General features: G+C 41.6%; 1 protein-coding gene across 8 annotated transcripts in view; it reads right to left on the bottom strand.

The window, feature by feature from the left end:
* Positions 1-14,185: 14,185 nt before the first annotated feature.
* The window catches only part of mbd6 (methyl-CpG binding domain protein 6), a 61,166-nt gene continuing 56,306 nt past the window's right edge, over positions 14,186-19,045 (bottom strand). The window contains exons 13-15 of one of the 8 annotated variants that reach the window (XM_061888983.1): positions 15,488-19,045; positions 14,768-14,813; positions 14,186-14,499 (exon numbers count right to left, since the gene is read on the bottom strand). The exon at positions 15,488-19,045 is cut by the window's right edge and continues 2,057 nt beyond it. The gene's annotated coding sequence lies outside the window, so the exon portion shown is untranslated. Of the gene's footprint in view, positions 14,814-15,487 lie in introns of all 8 variants that reach the window. The other 7 variants (XM_061888979.1, XM_061888977.1, XM_061888984.1 and 4 more) reach the window with 7 other exon arrangements.

Here is a 19,045-nt window from a genome sequence, read left to right as displayed (position 1 = left end):
AGTAGATGATGATGATTACAGTAGATGATGCTGATTACAGTAGATGCTGATGCTGATTACAGTATGTGAGTCTACCTTTGACGATCTGCTTGGCACAGGTGTTGTAGACCTGCTCCTGGGTGGTGTTGGTGGGAAAGACGCGGTCGAAGACGTAGGACCTTCCCTGAAATAAACAAAATCACTTGTCATGATGTGGTCCTGTGAGGTCAAAGGTCATGAAGGGGAGACACGTGACCAGACTTACAGAAGAAAAGTTAATGATGCTCATAATAATAATATTAATAGAACTGATTGTTGATCATGAACCATCACGCTTGTTGCTAGGCAGACTTCTGCTGGCCAATAGGAGGGCAGGACTAGATGACAGGAAGTAATATTAGGTCATGGGAACACAAGCTCTAGCCACCATGAACCAGAATGGGGAGGACTGTGCGGACAAGAACTTGGTCCTGGGAACCACTCTCTTTCCCCAGAAAGCCACTTGGCTACCTGACCTCAATACTGAAAACCACAGAAGAACCAACCTCGGACCTTCAACCTCCTGACACCTGATCTCCACCTGAAGAACAAATAGACTCCAATTCAACATCCAGCTCCTCCAGGACTTAGGGACAACAGAACTGTACCAAATAATCATCCAGAACAGGTCCTAAGGACTACATGAAGAGGACCAAACACCAGTGGAGGGGGAAGGAGACTCCACATCCAGCTCCTCCAGGACTTAGGGACAACAGAACTGTACCAAATAATCATCCAGAACAGGTCCTAAGGACTACATGAAGAGGACCAAACACCAGTGGAGGGGGAAGGAGACTCCACATCCAGCTCCTCCAGGACTTAGGGACAACAGAACTGTACCAAATAATCATCCAGAACAGGTCCTAAGGACTACATGAAGAGGACCAAACACCAGTGGAGGGGGAAGGAGACTCCACATCCAGCTCCTCCAGGACTTAGGGACAACAGAACTGTACCAAATAATCATCCAGAACAGGTCCTAAGGACTACATGAAGAGGACCAAACACCAGTGGAGGGGGAAGGAGACTCCACATCCAGCTCCTCCAGGACTTAGGGACAACAGAACTGTACCAAATAATCATCCAGAACAGGTCCTAAGGACTACATGAAGAGGACCAAACACCAGTGGAGGGGGAAGGAGACTCCACATCCAGCTCCTCCAGGACTTAGGGACAACAGAACTGTACCAAATAATCATCCAGAACAGGTCCTAAGGACTACATGAAGAGGACCAAACACCAGTGGAGGGGGAAGGAGACTCCACATCCAGCTCCTCCAGGACTTAGGGACAACAGAACTGTACCAAATAATCATCCAGAACAGGTCCTAAGGACTACATGAAGAGGACCAAACACCAGTGGAGGGGGAAGGAGACTCCACATCCAGCTCCTCCAGGACTTAGGGACAACAGAACCGTACCAAACCACAGGTTAAAGCCCTACAAGAAGAGGACCAAAAAGCAGTGGAGGAGAGTCCAGAGAAAGATAAATGGAAGGAGAGCTCTTACAAAAGTGCTGAGGAGCAAGCCAACAATCCAAAGTCCCACTGGGAAGAACTAAAGACAGGAGGGTAAACAAGGACACGAGGTGGCAGTTCAAAACGAGTCTGAAGCTACAAACCAGGAGGTGAAAAAAGTGTTCCAAGAGATTGTATTGAAGACTTGGCACAGCAAGCAGAGGTTTGCAGCTTCAAAGAAAAAACTGAAGGATCTATATCAGACCACAAAGGATCTAGGCGGACAAACACACCAAGCAGAGCCAACTCCTGACCACCAAAGAAGAACGGAGCACTTCAGGGACCTGGGGACCATGGAGATCCCAGCAGCTGCCCAGATGGGGGAGGCAAGCTGCAACCTGCCCACCAGGTCTGAAGTAAAGAAGGCAATAAAGGGATCGTGCTGTGGACCCGGTCCTTGCCGAGACCTTACAGGCTGCTCTAGAAACCTCAACGGCCATGTTTCACCAGCTGATCCAGCAGACATGAAGTGAATTGAAGTGAATTATATTTATATAGCGCTTTTCTCAAGTGACTCAAAGCGCTTTACATAGTGAAACCCAATATCTAAGTTATATTTAAAGCAGTGTGGGTGGCACTGGGAGCAGGTGGGTAAAGTGTCTTGCCCAAGGACACAACGGCAGTGACTAGGATGGCACAAGCGGGAATCGAACCTGCAACTCTCAAGTTGCTGGCACGGACACTCTACCAACCGAGCTATTCTGCAATCCCAATGGACTGGAAGAACCAAACCCATGGCTGTTGTACCCGGAAAGGAGACCTCAGGGATTGAGGGATCTTGCAGCTGTCCACACCCGAGTTCAAAGGCATTCTTTTGGGGGCTGATGTGAGACTGGGAGAGAACCACACTGGGTTCTGGAATGAAAAACTGTGCAGTCACCACATTGCCAGCCTCAGGATCATCAAGGACCAGACCATGGAACACAACTCCTCATCTTTGGCAACTTCAGTGACTTTCAGAAGACATTTGACCACGTAGACCAGGTGGAGGATCTATGGAGGAGGATCATGTCTCACTGGAGGACCAGCATCAAGACCGCATGCCAGGGAATCTTTCAATACATACGTGTGTGTGTGTGTGTGTGTGTGTGTGTGTGTCTGTGTCTGTGTGTGTGTCTGTCTGTGTCTGTGTGTGTGTGTGTGTGTGTGTGTGTGTGTGTGTGTGTGTCTGTGTCTGTGTGTGTGTCTGTCTGTGTCTGTGTGTGTGTGTGTGTGTGTGTGTGTGTGTGTGTGTGTCTGTGTGTCTGTGTGTGTGTGTCTGTGTGTCTGTGTGTGTACTTTGACAATAAAGTAGACACTTGGTGTGTACCTTGATAATAAAGTAGACACTTGGTGTGTACTTTGACAATAAAGTAGACACTTGGTGTGTACTTTGACAATGAAGTAGACACTTGGTGTGTACTTTGACAATGAAGTAGACACTTGGTGTGTACTTTGACAATGAAGTAGACACTTGGTGTGTACTTTGACAATGAAGTAGACACTTGGTGTGTACTTTGACAATGAAGTAGACACTTGGTGTGTACTTTGACAATGAAGTAGACACTTGGTGTGTACTTTGACAATGAAGTAGACACTTGGCGTGTACTTTGACAATAAAGTAGACACTTGGTGTGTACCTTGATAATAAAGTAGACACTTGGTGTGTACTTTGACAATAAAGTAGACACTTGGTGTGTACTTTGACAATGAAGTAGACACTTGGTGTGTACTTTGACAATGAAGTAGACACTTGGTGTGTACTTTGACAATGAAGTAGACACTTGGTGTGTACTTTGACAATGAAGTAGACACTTGGTGTGTACTTTGACAATAAAGTAGACACTTGGTGTGTACCTTGATAATAAAGTAGACACTTGGTGTGTACTTTGACAATAAAGTAGACACTTGGTGTGTACTTTGACAATGAAGTAGACACTTGGTGTGTACTTTGACAATGAAGTAGACACTTGGTGTGTACTTTGACAATGAAGTAGACACTTGGTGTGTACTTTGACAATAAAGTAGACACTTGGTGTGTACCTTGATAATAAAGTAGACACTTGGTGTGTACTTTGACAATAAAGTAGACACTTGGTGTGTACTTTGACAATGAAGTAGACACTTGGTGTGTACTTTTGACAATGAAGTAGACACTTGGTGTGTACTTTGACAATGAAGTAGACACTTGGTGTGTACTTTGACAATGAAGTAGACACTTGGTGTGTACCTTGATAATAAAGTAGACACTTGGTGTGTACTTTGACAATAAAGTAGACACTTGGTGTGTACTTTGACAATGAAGTAGACACTTGGTGTGTACTTTGACAATGAAGTAGACACTTGGTGTGTACTTTGACAATGAAGTAGACACTTGGTGTGTACTTTGACAATGAAGTAGACACTTGGTGTGTACTTTGACAATGAAGTAGACACTTGGTGTGTACTTTGACAATGAAGTAGACACTTGGTGTGTACTTTGACAATAAAGTAGACACTTGGTGTGTACCTTGATAATAAAGTAGACACTTGGTGTGTACTTTGACAATAAAGTAGACACTTGGTGTGTACTTTGACAATGAAGTAGACACTTGGTGTGTACTTTGACAATGAAGTAGACACTTGGTGTGTACTTTGACAATGAAGTAGACACTTGGTGTGTACTTTGACAATGAAGTAGACACTTGGTGTGTACTTTGACAATAAAGTAGACACTTGGTGTGTACCTTGATAATAAAGTAGACACTTGGTGTGTACTTTGACAATAAAGTAGACACTTGGTGTGTACTTTGACAATGAAGTAGACACTTGGTGTGTACTTTGACAATGAAGTAGACACTTGGTGTGTACTTTGACAATGAAGTAGACACTTGGTGTGTACTTTGACAATGAAGTAGACACTTGGTGTGTACTTTGACAATAAAGTAGACACTTGGTGTGTACTTTGACAATAAAGTAGACACTTGGTGTGTACTTTGACAATGAAGTAGACACTTGGTGTGTACTTTGACAATAAAGTAGACACTTGGTGTGTACTTTGACAATAAAGTAGACACTTGGTGTGTACTTTGACAATAAAGTAGACACTTGGTGTGTACTTTGACAATGAAGTAGACACTTGGTGTGTACTTTGACAATGAAGTAGACACTTGGTGTGTACTTTGACAATGAAGTAGACACTTGGTGTGTACTTTGACAATGAAGTAGACACTTGGTGTGTACTTTGACAATAAAGTAGACACTTGGTGTGTACCTTGATAATAAAGTAGACACTTGGTGTGTACTTTGACAATAAAGTAGACACTTGGTGTGTACTTTGACAATGAAGTAGACACTTGGTGTGTACTTTGACAATGAAGTAGACACTTGGTGTGTACTTTGACAATGAAGTAGACACTTGGTGTGTACTTTGACAATGAAGTAGACACTTGGTGTGTACTTTGACAATAAAGTAGACACTTGGTGTGTACTTTGACAATAAAGTAGACACTTGGTGTGTACTTTGACAATGAAGTAGACACTTGGTGTGTACTTTGACAATAAAGTAGACACTTGGTGTGTACTTTGACAATAAAGTAGACACTTGGTGTGTACTTTGACAATGAAGTAGACACTTGGTGTGTACTTTGACAATAAAGTAGACACTTGGTGTGTACCTTGATAATAAAGTAGACACTTGGTGTGTACTTTGACAATAAAGTAGACACTTGGTGTGTACTTTGACAATGAAGTAGACACTTGGTGTGTACTTTGACAATGAAGTAGACACTTGGTGTGTACTTTGACAATGAAGTAGACACTTGGTGTGTACTTTGACAATGAAGTAGACACTTGGTGTGTACTTTGACAATAAAGTAGACACTTGGTGTGTACCTTGATAATAAAGTAGACACTTGGTGTGTACTTTGACAATAAAGTAGACACTTGGTGTGTACTTTGACAATGAAGTAGACACTTGGTGTGTACTTTGACAATGAAGTAGACACTTGGTGTGTACTTTGACAATGAAGTAGACACTTGGTGTGTACTTTGACAATGAAGTAGACACTTGGTGTGTACTTTGACAATAAAGTAGACACTTGGTGTGTACTTTGACAATAAAGTAGACACTTGGTGTGTACTTTGACAATGAAGTAGACACTTGGTGTGTACTTTGACAATAAAGTAGACACTTGGTGTGTACTTTGACAATAAAGTAGACACTTGGTGTGTACTTTGACAATAAAGTAGACACTTGGTGTGTACTTTGACAATGAAGTAGACACTTGGTGTGTACTTTGACAATGAAGTAGACACTTGGTGTGTACTTTGACAATGAAGTAGACACTTGGTGTGTACTTTGACAATGAAGTAGACACTTGGTGTGTACTTTGACAATAAAGTAGACACTTGGTGTGTACCTTGATAATAAAGTAGACACTTGGTGTGTACTTTGACAATAAAGTAGACACTTGGTGTGTACTTTGACAATGAAGTAGACACTTGGTGTGTACTTTGACAATGAAGTAGACACTTGGTGTGTACTTTGACAATGAAGTAGACACTTGGTGTGTACTTTGACAATGAAGTAGACACTTGGTGTGTACTTTGACAATAAAGTAGACACTTGGTGTGTACTTTGACAATAAAGTAGACACTTGGTGTGTACTTTGACAATGAAGTAGACACTTGGTGTGTACTTTGACAATAAAGTAGACACTTGGTGTGTACTTTGACAATAAAGTAGACACTTGGTGTGTACTTTGACAATGCTGGTGTTTTATTCAACAAACTGAAACAATGAAGTAGTTTCTACATAAATTAGAGTTTACTACTTTTTCTTGGAAATGTCAAAATTTCAAAGTAAAAATGAGCAAAATAGAAGTATTTGTTGTTTTGTGGGAGATAAAGATGTGCTCTGGAACAACTCTATAATACAGTTGTATACATTTATACAAGGAAGTTGTATATATTTACATAATGAAGTTGTATGTATGTACTTATTAAAGTTGTGTATATTCATAAAGTTGCCTGTATTTACATATAAAGTTGTACATATTTACATCATAAAGTAGTACATATTATATAATAAAGTAGTATATATTTACATAATAAAGTAGTATATTATATGTTAAAGTATTGATATAATAAATGGTGTATATACTTACATAATAAATAGTATATATATATATGTCATATAATAATGTGGTCACCATTAATCAGCTTATTGGTCAGTGACATCAGCGCATGCGCGCGCACAGCGCTGCTGAGGCAATGACGTCACGGCGCCTCCCTTCTGCGTGACGTCATCAGCCTGACGAGGCCGCTGCTGCTGCTTGTACGAATAATAACAACAATAATAATACTACTACTAATAATAATAACGCTGCTGACGGCGGACTCACCCCGAGGGCCACCGTGTCGTCGGCGTGGAATTTAGGCAGGAAGACGTCACCGCGGACGATCTCCGCCTGGTTCAGAGGCCGGAAGCGGCACAGCACTTTGATGTTGCACTCGGCCGTCATGTCCGCCATGGCGCAGATGCTGGATGATGGAGGAGGAGGAGGAGGAGGAGGAAGAAGAAGATGATGGAGGACGAGGAAGAAGAAGAAGAAGATGGAGGACGAGGAAGAAGAAGATGATGGAGATAAGAGATTGTTCTGGCAGGAGGATGAAGACTTCTTCTTCTTCTTCTTCTTGTTGAGGTGCGATGTAGGATGAAGAAGAGCCAGGTGGCCTCACATCATCATCATCATCATCATCAGTAATAAAGAGATGAATATGAATATGATGCTAGCAGCAAGTTTGGAGGCGGCAGAATGTCGCAGAGAAAAAGATGAAAGCTCGCACGTCGTCCGCCGCTCGCAGGTCTTCTAGTGAAGGTGACGATGCTGCTGGAAGGACGAGGAAGTGACGTCACAGCGCCCTCTGCCTGCAGCGCGCAGAAGGGCGTGGTCAGCATCCGACCTCTTAAAGTGCCACACACCTCCTTTCCTGCATCCTTGCTTCCTCTCCTGCATCCTTGCTTTCTTCCTTCCTCTCCTGCATCCTTGCTTCCTTCCTTCCTCTCCTGCATCCTTGCTTTCTTCCTTCCTCTCCTGCATCCTTGCTTCCTTCCTTCCTCTCCTGCATCCTTGCTTCCTTGCTTCCTCTCCTGCATGCTTGCTTCCTTCCTTCCTCTCCTGCATCCTTGCTTCCATCCTTCCTCTCCTGCATCCTTGCTTCCTTCCTTCCTCTCCTGCATCCTTCCTTCCTCTCCTGCATGCTTGCTTCCTTGCTTCCTTCCTTCCTCCCCTCCTGTCCTCTACCAAAATGGATACATGGATGATAAATAAATAAATAAATGGGTTGTACTTGTGTAGTACTTTTCTACCTTCAAGGTACTCAAAGCGCTTTGACACTACTTCCACATTCACACACACATTCACACACTGATGGAGGGAGCTGCCATGCAAGGCGCCAACCAGCACCCATCAGGAGCAAGGGTGAAGTGTCTTGCTCAGGACACAACGGACGTGACGAGGTTGGTACTAGGTGGGAATTGAACCTGGGACCCTCGGGTTGCGCACGGCCACTCTGCCACTGCGCCACGCCGTCCTTACAGCAGAAGATTGTGAGAATGTCATGTGATCAGATGAAAGCAAAATAGAACATTTTGGTATAAACTCAACTGGTGGTGTTTGGAGGAAGAAGAATACTGAGTTGCATCCCAAGAACACCATACCTACTGTGAAGCATGGGGGTGGAAACATCATGCTTTGGGGCTGTTTTTCTGCTAAGGGGACAGGACGATTGATCCGTGTTAAGGAAAGAATGAATGGGGCCATGTATCCTGAGATTTGGAGCCAAAACCTCCTTCCATCAGTGAGAGCTTTGAAGATGAAACGTGGCTGAGTCTTCCAGCATGACAATGATCCCAAACACACCGCCTGGGCAACCAAGGAGTGGCTCCGTAAGAAGCATTTGAAAGTCCTGGAGTGGTCTAGCCAGTCTCCAGACCTCAACCCCGTAGAAAATCTGTAGAGGGAGTTGAAAGTCTGTGTTGCTTGGCGACAGTCCCAAAACATCACCGCTCTGGAGAAGATCCAGTATTTTGGACCATTCCTCCAGTAGGAATGGTCCAAAATACTGGAGGAATGGTCCAAAATACCAGGTGCTGGGTGTGCAAAGCTGGTAAAGACTTATAGTAAACCTTTCACTTCTGTTATTGCCAACAAAGGTTATATTACAAAGTATTGAGTTGCATTTTTGTTATTGACCAAATACTTATTTTCCTCCAAAATTTACAAATAAATTATTTAAAATTCCTACAATGTGAATTCCTGGATTTTTTCCCCCATTCTGTCTCTCACAGTTGAAGTGTACCTAGGATGAAAATTACACACCTCTGTCATCATTTGAAGTGGGAGAACTTGCACAATCGCTGGCTGACTAAATACTTTTTTGCCCCACTGTACATATATATACACATATATATATATATATACACATATACAAATATATATATGTTTGTTAATGGACACTTTGAGTTGATTATTCCCCACCCTGCCCTTCCTACAAAGACTTGTGCAATAAATGCCCTTTAAGGCTTTTTGCAAACACCATCCTGTGTCTTGGTGAGAATCCAGGTACCACAATATATATATATATATATATATATATATATATATATATATATATATATATATATATATATATATATATATATATCTCCTGATGATTTATGGAACCCCTCATGAAACAGTTCTGTAGAGATGAAGTAGTCTTGTGATTTTTCCCGCACATACATATTGCGCTCTATCGAGCACTATTCTCTGGATAATCCAATCAAGACATATATATATATATATATATATATACACACAGTTGTGATCAAAATGATTCAACCCCCACACAATGTTGGTCTTCTAGCAAGTTGGACATTTATTGGGTATTTTGTTGCTAGTCATATGAAATAAAGATGTGTCAAATAGACGAATGCAACTTGAATTGTAACAAAATAGCAAAAAAGGACATTTTTCTTAATATGTCATTGAGAACATGGTTGAAGCCCCTAGTTGCATGCATCTTTAGTACTTAGTAGAACAGTACTGACATCCTTCAAAGTTGCATGCATCTTTAGTACTTAGTAGAACAGTACTGACATCCTTCAAAGGTGATACACAAGCTTCTTGCAAGCATCTACAGTATTTGAGCCCATAATGCCTTGAAGGTGCTGGAGATTCCCGCTACCTGAGGCAGAGAAACAGCCCCAGAGCATGATTGACCCCCCACCATGCTTAACAGTAGGCAAGGTGTTCTTCTCTTTGTAAGCTTCATTTTTTTTCTCCTCCAGACATAACCTTGATTCATAGGCCCAAAGAGTTCCACTTTTGTCTCATCACTCCATAGAACAGTTTCCCAAAACCTGTGGGGTTTGTCCAGATGATTTTTGGCATACTGGAGTCTTTTTTTCCTTGTGCCTGGTAGTCAGAAGTGGGGTGCGCCTGGGAGTTCTGGCACGGAGGCCTTCATCTGGTAGTGCGCGCCTTATTGTCTGGGACCAAAGCTGCGTTCCCCCCTCTGCAATGTCCTGTTGTAGTTCCTCAGCTTTTTCACACAGCATCCTCTTTCTACCACGCCCAGGTAGTGTTTGCACTGTGCCTTTAGCTTTCAACTTGACAATGATGCTCCCAACTGTGTCTCTTGGAATGTGGAATGTCTTTGCTATTTTCTGATGTCCATATCCTTTCTTATGAAGAGAAATGACCTCCTCTCCTGACTTCTTTGACCACTCCCTGGACTTCACCATGTTGCAAATACACCATTGAGCATCTACAAGAAGATGAGTCTTTTTCAAACAGTTGAATTGTTGCTGGTTATGCTTCTAATCACATCTACAGGTGTGTTCAACACCTGATTGAAAAGACCTTATTCACATTCTGTTCTTAAGAGTTATGATCTTCAAGGGCTTGAATCATTTTGTCAATGAGATATTAAGAGAAATGACACTGTTTGGTATGTTACAAAATAGAATGTTGTCATTCAAGTTGCATTCGTCTATTTGACACATCTTTATTTCATATGACTAGCAACAAAATACCCAATAAATGTCCAACTTGCTAAAACACCAACATTGTGTGGGGGTTGAATCATTTTGATCACACACACATATATATATATATATATATGTGTGTGTCTGCATGTGTGTGTATATATATATTATTATCAAATGATATAAATAAATACACTGCAATGAGGTGGCGACTTGTCCTGGGTGTACCCCACCTTCCACCCGATTGTAGCTGAGATAGGCACCAGCAACCCCCTCGATCTCAAAGGGAATAAGTAGTAGAAAATGGATGGATGGATGAATAAATACAAATAGTCTTTATGGTGGTAGAGGAGTTAGCGTGTCCCAATGGTCCTAGGATCTATGTTGTCCAGGGGCCTCTATGCCCCCCCTGGTAGGGTCTCCCAAGACCGACAGATACTCAGGGAGGGATCAGACACAAAGCAGCTTGAAAACTACTATGAAGAGACATAATCAAGGACCCAGGTTTCCCTCTCCCGGACACTGGTCATTGGGCCCCCCTCTGGAGTCAGACCTGGAGGTGGGGCACAATGGCTTGTGCCCATGGGGTCCAACAGGGCACAGCCCAAAGAGACAACGTGGGTCCCCTCTCCAATGGGCTCACCACCTATAGGGGGAGGTGTAGAGGTCAGGTGCAGTGTGAGCTGGGTGGCAGTCCAAGGCAGGCCACTTGGCGGTCCAATCCTGGGCTACATAAACTAGCTCTTGGGACGCGGAACGTCACCTCGCTGCGGGGGAGGAGCCTGAGTTAGTCCGCGAGGTGGAGAATTTCCGGCTAGATGTAGTTGGACTCACTTCAACGCACAGCAAGGGCTCTGAAATCCAGTTCTCCCAAGAGGGGATGGACTCTCTTCCATTGTGGCGCTGCAAACAATTCTTGTTGCCCCCCAGCTCAGAGCTTGCACGTTGGAGTTCAACCCAGTGGACGAGAGGGTAGTTTCCTTCCGCCTTCGGGTGGGGTGGCGTGTCCACCATCCGCCGCCTCAGGAAGGGGAAGCAGTGCACTGTCAACACCGGATGGTGTGCTGCTGACCTCGACTCAGGATGTTGTGGATCGGTGGAAGGAATACTTCGAAGACCTCCTCAATCCCATCTACACGTCTTCCTATGAGGAAGCAGTTCCTGGGGAATCCGTGGTGGGCTCTCTTATTTCTGGGGCTGAGGTTGCTGAGGTAGTTAAAAAGTTCCTCGGTGGCAAGGCCCCAGGGGTGGATGAGATCCATCCAGAGTTCCTTAAGGCTCTGGATGCTGTGGGGCTGTCTTGGTTGACAAGACTCTGCAACATCACGTGGACATCGGGGGCGGTACCTCTGGATTGGCAGACCGGGGTGGTGGTCCCTCTCTTTAAGAAGGGGAACTGGAGGGTGTGTTCCAACTATCGTGGGATCACACTCCTCAGCCTTCCTGGCAAGATTTATTCAGGTGTGCTGGAGAGGAGACTACGCCGGATAGTCGAACCTCGGATCCAGGAGGAACAGTGTGGCTTTTGACCTGGTCGTGGAACTGTGGACCAGCTCTATACTCTGGGCAGGATACTTGAGGGTGCATGGGAGTTTGCCCAACCAGTCTACATGTGCTTTGTGGACTTGGAGAAGGCATTGGACCGTGTCCCTCGGGAAGTCCTGTGGGGAGTGCTCAGAGAGTATGGGGTAATGGAATGTCTTGATTGTGGCGGTCCGCTTCCTGTATGATCAGTGTCAGAGCTTGGTCCGCATTGCCAACAGCAAGTCGGACCAGTTTTTAGTGAGGGTTGGACTCCGCCAAAGCTGTCCTTTGTCACCCATTCTGTTCATAACTTTATGGACAGAATTTCTAGGCGCAGTCAAGGCGTTGAGGGGTTCTGGTTTGGTGACCGCAGGATTAGGTCTCTGTTTTTTGCAGATGATGTGGTCCTGATGGCTTCATCTGACCGGGATCTTCAGCTCTCACTGGATCGGTTCACAGCCGAGTGTGAAACAACCGGAATGAGAATCAGCACCTCCAAGTCCGAGTCCATGTTTCTTGCCCGGAAAAGGGTGGAATGCCATCTCCGGGTTGGGGAGGAGACCCTGCCCCAAGTGGAGGAGTTCAAGTACCTAGGAGTCTTGTTCACGAGTGGGGGAAGAGTGGATGGTGAGATCGACAGGCGGATCGGTGCGGCGTCTTCAGTAATGCGGACGCTGTATCGATCTGTTCTGGTGAAGAAGGAGCTGAGCTGGAAGGCAAAGCTCTCAATTTACCGGTCGATCTACGTTCCCATCCTCACCTATGGTCATGAGCTTTGGGTTATGACAAAAAGGACAAGATCACGGGTACAAGCGGCCCAAATGAGTTTCCAGGTCTCTCCCTTAGAGATAGGGTGAGTTCTGCCATCCGGGAGGAACTCAAAGTAAAGCCGCTGCTCCTCCACATGGAGAGGAGCCAGATGAGGTGGTTCAGGCATCTGAACTTACCACCAGTAGGAGGCCACGGAGAAGACCCAGGACACTTTGGGAAGACTATGTCACCTCAGGATCCCCTGGAAGGAGCTGGAAGTTTGGGCTTCTCTGCTTAGGCTGCTGCCCCCAAGAAGAGGGATGTATACAAATCAATAATACACAATCATTTTTTGGTGCAATACTTCCAACAATACAGTTGTAATTTATTTTAGGTTCAAATGTTACTTTTACATAGTATTTACTTATGTACAATTTATTTGTTTCAATTGATTTAACAAAATAGGCCAGACGTGGTCATAAAAAATAAATATCTGAAATGTCTTAAAATAAATACAAATGTTTTATTGATCGAATAATAAATAACATTTTAATTAGCTTTTATTGTCATTATAAAATACAATTATTCAACAAAATATGTTGACTTTTCCCCAGCAAAAATTCACTTGTACCGAGTGAATAGAAATGCAAATTAATTTTGTTTTATTAATAAATCACTCCAATGTTTTATGTCATTTAAAAAAACAACATGAAAATAACAATGTTGCTTTTTGTAAACAAATAAAGCAAATTAAATGTATTTCTATGAAGATATCTGGAATGATTAAATATCAACAACTATAATTATTTGTATTTTTTGATCAAAGATTCCATTCTTGATTCTACTTCACAGAAATGAACAAAATGATGACGATGTAGACTTTAGTTGTCTTTCTCCAAGTTTTACATTAAACAATTTCATATATACAGTACATTAAAGTGTTTCATATATACAGTATATTGAATGATATCATATTTACGGTATATTAAAGTATTTTATATATATACAGTACACTAAATGATTTCATATTTACAGTATATTAAAGTATTTCATATATACAGTATATTAAAATATTTCATACATACAATATATTGATTTCATATATAAAGTACATTAAAGTATTTCATATTTACAGTATATTTAAGTATTTCATATATACAGTATATTGAATAATTTCATATTTACAGTATAATGAATGATTTCATATATACAGTACATCTGCAAAGTATTGACAGCACTTTTCCTCATTTTCTGTCCTCAAAATTCTACACACAATTCCCCCTAATGACAATGTTATTATGGACTTATTGCAACAACACAGTGGAGTATTTTCTGTAAATAGTTTAATATTAAATAAAAAAAAGACTCCATATAAAAAAGAAAGCTACAGTCCACAATTTAATAGTTTTAAAGAGGCATTTAAATCCTAAGTGAGGGTGAAAGACATCCACTGTACATATGTACACACATCCAAGTCTATAGAAATTGCATAATTTGCTTTTTTCCCCACTTTGATGTTTTTACTTCCTGTTCAACACACACATGATGATGATGATGATGATGATGATGATGATTCCAAATACAACTTTTAGATCATGAATACATGGTGGCTCTCCTTCAACCTCCCTGCCTGACACACTCACACCTCAAACAACACACTCACACCTCAAACAACACACTCACACCTCAAACAACATAACTGACTCACACCTCAAACATAACTGACTCACACCTCAAACAACATAACTGACTCACACTTCAAACATAACTGACTCACACTTCAAACAACACAACTGACTCACACTTCAAACAACATAACTGACTCACACTTCAAACAACATAACTGACTCACACTTCAAACAACATAACTGACTCAAATTTCAAACATAACTGACTCACAATTCAAGCAACACAACTGACTCACACTTCAAACATAACTGACTCACACTTCAAACAACATAACTGACTCACACTTCAAACAACACACTCACACCTCAAACAACACACTCACACCTCAAACAACACACTCACACTTCAAAGAACATAACTGACTCACACTTCAAAGAACATAACTGACTCAAATTTCAAACATAACTGACTCACAATTCAAGCAACACAACTGACTCACACTTCAAACAACATAACTGACTCACACTTCAAACAACATAACTGACTCACACTTCAAACATAACTGACTCACACTTCAAACAACATAACTGACTCACACTTCAAACATAACTGACTCACAATTCAAGCAACATAACTGACTCACAATTCAAGCAACATAACTGACTCACACTTCAAACAACATAACTGACTCACACTTCAGGCAACATAACTGACTCACACTTCAAACATAACTGACTCACAATTCAAGCAACACAACTGACTCACACTTCAAACAACATAACTGACTCACACTTCAAACAACATAACTGACTCACACTTCAGGCAACATAACTGACTCACACTTCAAACATAACTGACTCACAATTCAAACAACACAACTGACTCACACTTCAAACAACATAACTGACTCACACTTCAAACAACATAACTGACTCACACTTCAAACAACATAACTGACTCAAATTTCAAACATAACTGACTCACAATTCAAGCAACACAACTGACTCACACTTCAAACATAACTGACTCACACTTCAAACAACATAACTGACTCACACTTCAAACAACACACTCACACCTCAAACAACACACTCACACCTCAAACAACACACTCACACTTCAAAGAACATAACTGACTCACACTTCAAAGAACATAACTGACTCAAATTTCAAACATAACTGACTCACAATTCAAGCAACACAACTGACTCACACTTCAAACAACATAACTGACTCACACTTCAAACAACATAACTGACTCACACTTCAAACATAACTGACTCACACTTCAAACAACATAACTGACTCACACTTCAAACATAACTGACTCACAATTCAAGCAACATAACTGACTCACACTTCAAACATAACTGACTTATACTTCAAACAACATAACTGACTCACACTTCAAACATAACTGACTCATACTTCAAACAACATAACTGACTCACACTTCAAACAACATAACTGACTCACATTTCAAACATAACTGACTCACAATTCAAGCAACACAACTGACTCACACTTCAAACATAACTGACTCACACTTCAAGCAACACAACTGACTCACACTTCAAACATAACTGACTCACACTTCAAGCAACATAACTGACTCACACTTCAAACATAACTGACTCACAATTCAAACAACACAACTGACTCACACTTCAAACAACATAACTGACTCACACTTCAAACAACATAACTGACTCACAATTCAAGCAACACAACTGACTCACACTTCAAACAACAAAACTGACTCACACTTCAAACAACATAACTGACTCACACTTCAAACATAACTGACTCACAATTCAAGCAACACAACTGACTCACACTTCAAACAACATAACTGACTCACACTTCAAACAACATAACTTACTCACACTTCAAACAACATAACTGACTCACACTTCAAACAACATAACTGACTCACATTTCAAACATAACTGACTCACAATTCAAGCAACACAACTGACTCACACTTCAAACATAACTGACTCACACTTCAGGCAACATAACTGACTCATACTTCAAACATAACTGACTCACAATTCAAACAACACAACTGACTCACACTTCAAACAACATAACTGACTCACACTTCAAACAACATAACTGACTCACACTTCAAACATAACTGACTCACAATTCAAGCAACACAACTGACTCACACTTCAAACAACATAACTGACTCACACTTCAAACAACATAACTTACTCACACTTCAAACAACATAACTGACTCACACTTCAAACAACATAACTGACTCACAATTCAAGCAACATAACTGACTCACAATTCAAGCAACACAACTGACTCACACTTCAAACAACAAAACTGACTCACACTTCAAACAACATAACTGACTCACACTTCAAACATAACTGACTCACAATTCAAGCAACACAACTGACTCACACTTCAAACAACATAACTGACTCACACTTCAAACAACATAACTGACTCACATTTCAAACATAACTGACTCACAATTCAAGCAACACAACTGACTCACACTTCAAACATAACTGACTCACACTTCAGGCAACATAACTGACTCATACTTCAAACATAACTGACTCACAATTCAAACAACACAACTGACTCACACTTCAAACAACACAACTGACTCACACTTCAAACAACATAACTGACTCACACTTCAAACAACATAACTGACTCACACTTCAAACATAACTGACTCACACGTCAAACATAACTGACTCACAATTCAAGCAACACAACTGACTCACACTTCAAACACAACTGACTCACACTTCAAGCAACATAACTGACTCACACTTCAAACATAACTGACTCACAATTCAAACAACACAACTGACTCACACTTCAAACAACATAACTGACTCACACTTCAAACAACATAACTGACTCACAATTCAAGCAACACAACTGACTCACACTTCAAACAACAAAACTGACTCACACTTCAAACAACATAACTGACTCACACTTCAAACATAACTGACTCACAATTCAAGCAACACAACTGACTCACACTTCAAACAACATAACTGACTCACACTTCAAACAACATAACTTACTCACACTTCAAACAACATAACTGACTCACACTTCAAACAACATAACTGACTCACATTTCAAACATAACTGACTCACAATTCAAGCAACACAACTGACTCACACTTCAAACATAACTGACTCACACTTCAGGCAACATAACTGACTCATACTTCAAACATAACTGACTCACAATTCAAACAACACAACTGACTCACACTTCAAACAACATAACTGACTCACACTTCAAACAACATAACTGACTCACACTTCAAACATAACTGACTCACACGTCAAACATAACTGACTCACAATTCAAGCAACACAACTGACTCACACTTCAAACAACATAACTGACTCACACTTCAAACATAACTGACTCACAATTCAAACAAAACAACTGACTCACACTTCAAACAACATAACTGACTCACACTTCAAACAACATAACTGACTCACAATTCAAGCAACACAACTGACTCACACTTCAAACAACATAACTGACTCACACTTCAAACAACATAACTGACTCACACTTCAAACATAACTGACTCACAATTCAAGCAACACAACTGACTCACACTTCAAACAACATAACTGACTCACACTTCAAACAACATAACTGACTCACTTTTCAAACATAACTGACTCCCAATTCAAGCAACACAACTGACTCACACTTCAAACATAACTGACTCACACTTCAGGCAACATAACTGACTCATACTTCAAACATAACTGACTCACAATTCAAACAACACAACTGACTCACACTTCAAACAACACAACTGACTCACAACTCAATCAACACAACTCCCACTTCAAACAACAACAGTGACTCCCACTTCAAACTACTAAAGGACTAGTGACAACCACCATAAATGCTCCAACTACAGGATGTGGCTCACACCAAAACATGGGCATTAACAGCTGTGGCTGTAGGCAACCTCCTTATGTAGTCTTTTTTATTGACCTCCACTAGAGGGCAGTGTTGTGCTCATCAGCTGTTCTGTTGTTGACTATTAGGTCACTAATAGTAGTTGTGGGTGTGTAGTCAGTGTCAGGTCTACACTGGATAGTAGATAGTAGTTGTGGGTGTGTAGTCAGTGTCAGGTCTACACTGGATAGTAGATAGTAGTTGTGGGTGTGTAGTCAGTGTCAGGTCTACACTGGATAGTAGATAGTAGTTGTGGGTGTGTCGTCAGTGTCAGGTCTACACTGGATAGTAGATAGTAGTTGTGGGTGTGTAGTCAGTGTCAGGTCTACACTGGATAGTAGATAGTAGTTGTGGGTGTGTAGTCAGTGTCAGGTCCACACTGGATAGTAGATAGTAGTTGTGGGTGTGTAGTCAGTGTCAGGTCTACACTGGATAGTAGATAGTAGTTGTGGGTGTGTAGTCAGTGTCAGGTCTACACTGGATAGTAGATAGTAGTTGTGGGTGTGTAGTCAGTGTCAGGTCTACACTGGATAGTAGATAGTAGTTGTGGGTGTGTAGTCAGTGTCAGGTCTACACTGGATAGTAGATAGTAGTTGTGGGTGTGTAGTCAGTGTCAGGTCTACACTGGATAGTA

This window comes from Nerophis ophidion, linkage group LG27 (genome assembly GCF_033978795.1).
Source record: "Nerophis ophidion isolate RoL-2023_Sa linkage group LG27, RoL_Noph_v1.0, whole genome shotgun sequence".
Taxonomy (NCBI): Eukaryota; Metazoa; Chordata; class Actinopteri; order Syngnathiformes; family Syngnathidae; genus Nerophis; species Nerophis ophidion.
The sequence above is the reverse complement of the archived record's forward strand: the minus strand, read 5'-3'. Positions and strand labels throughout refer to the sequence as shown.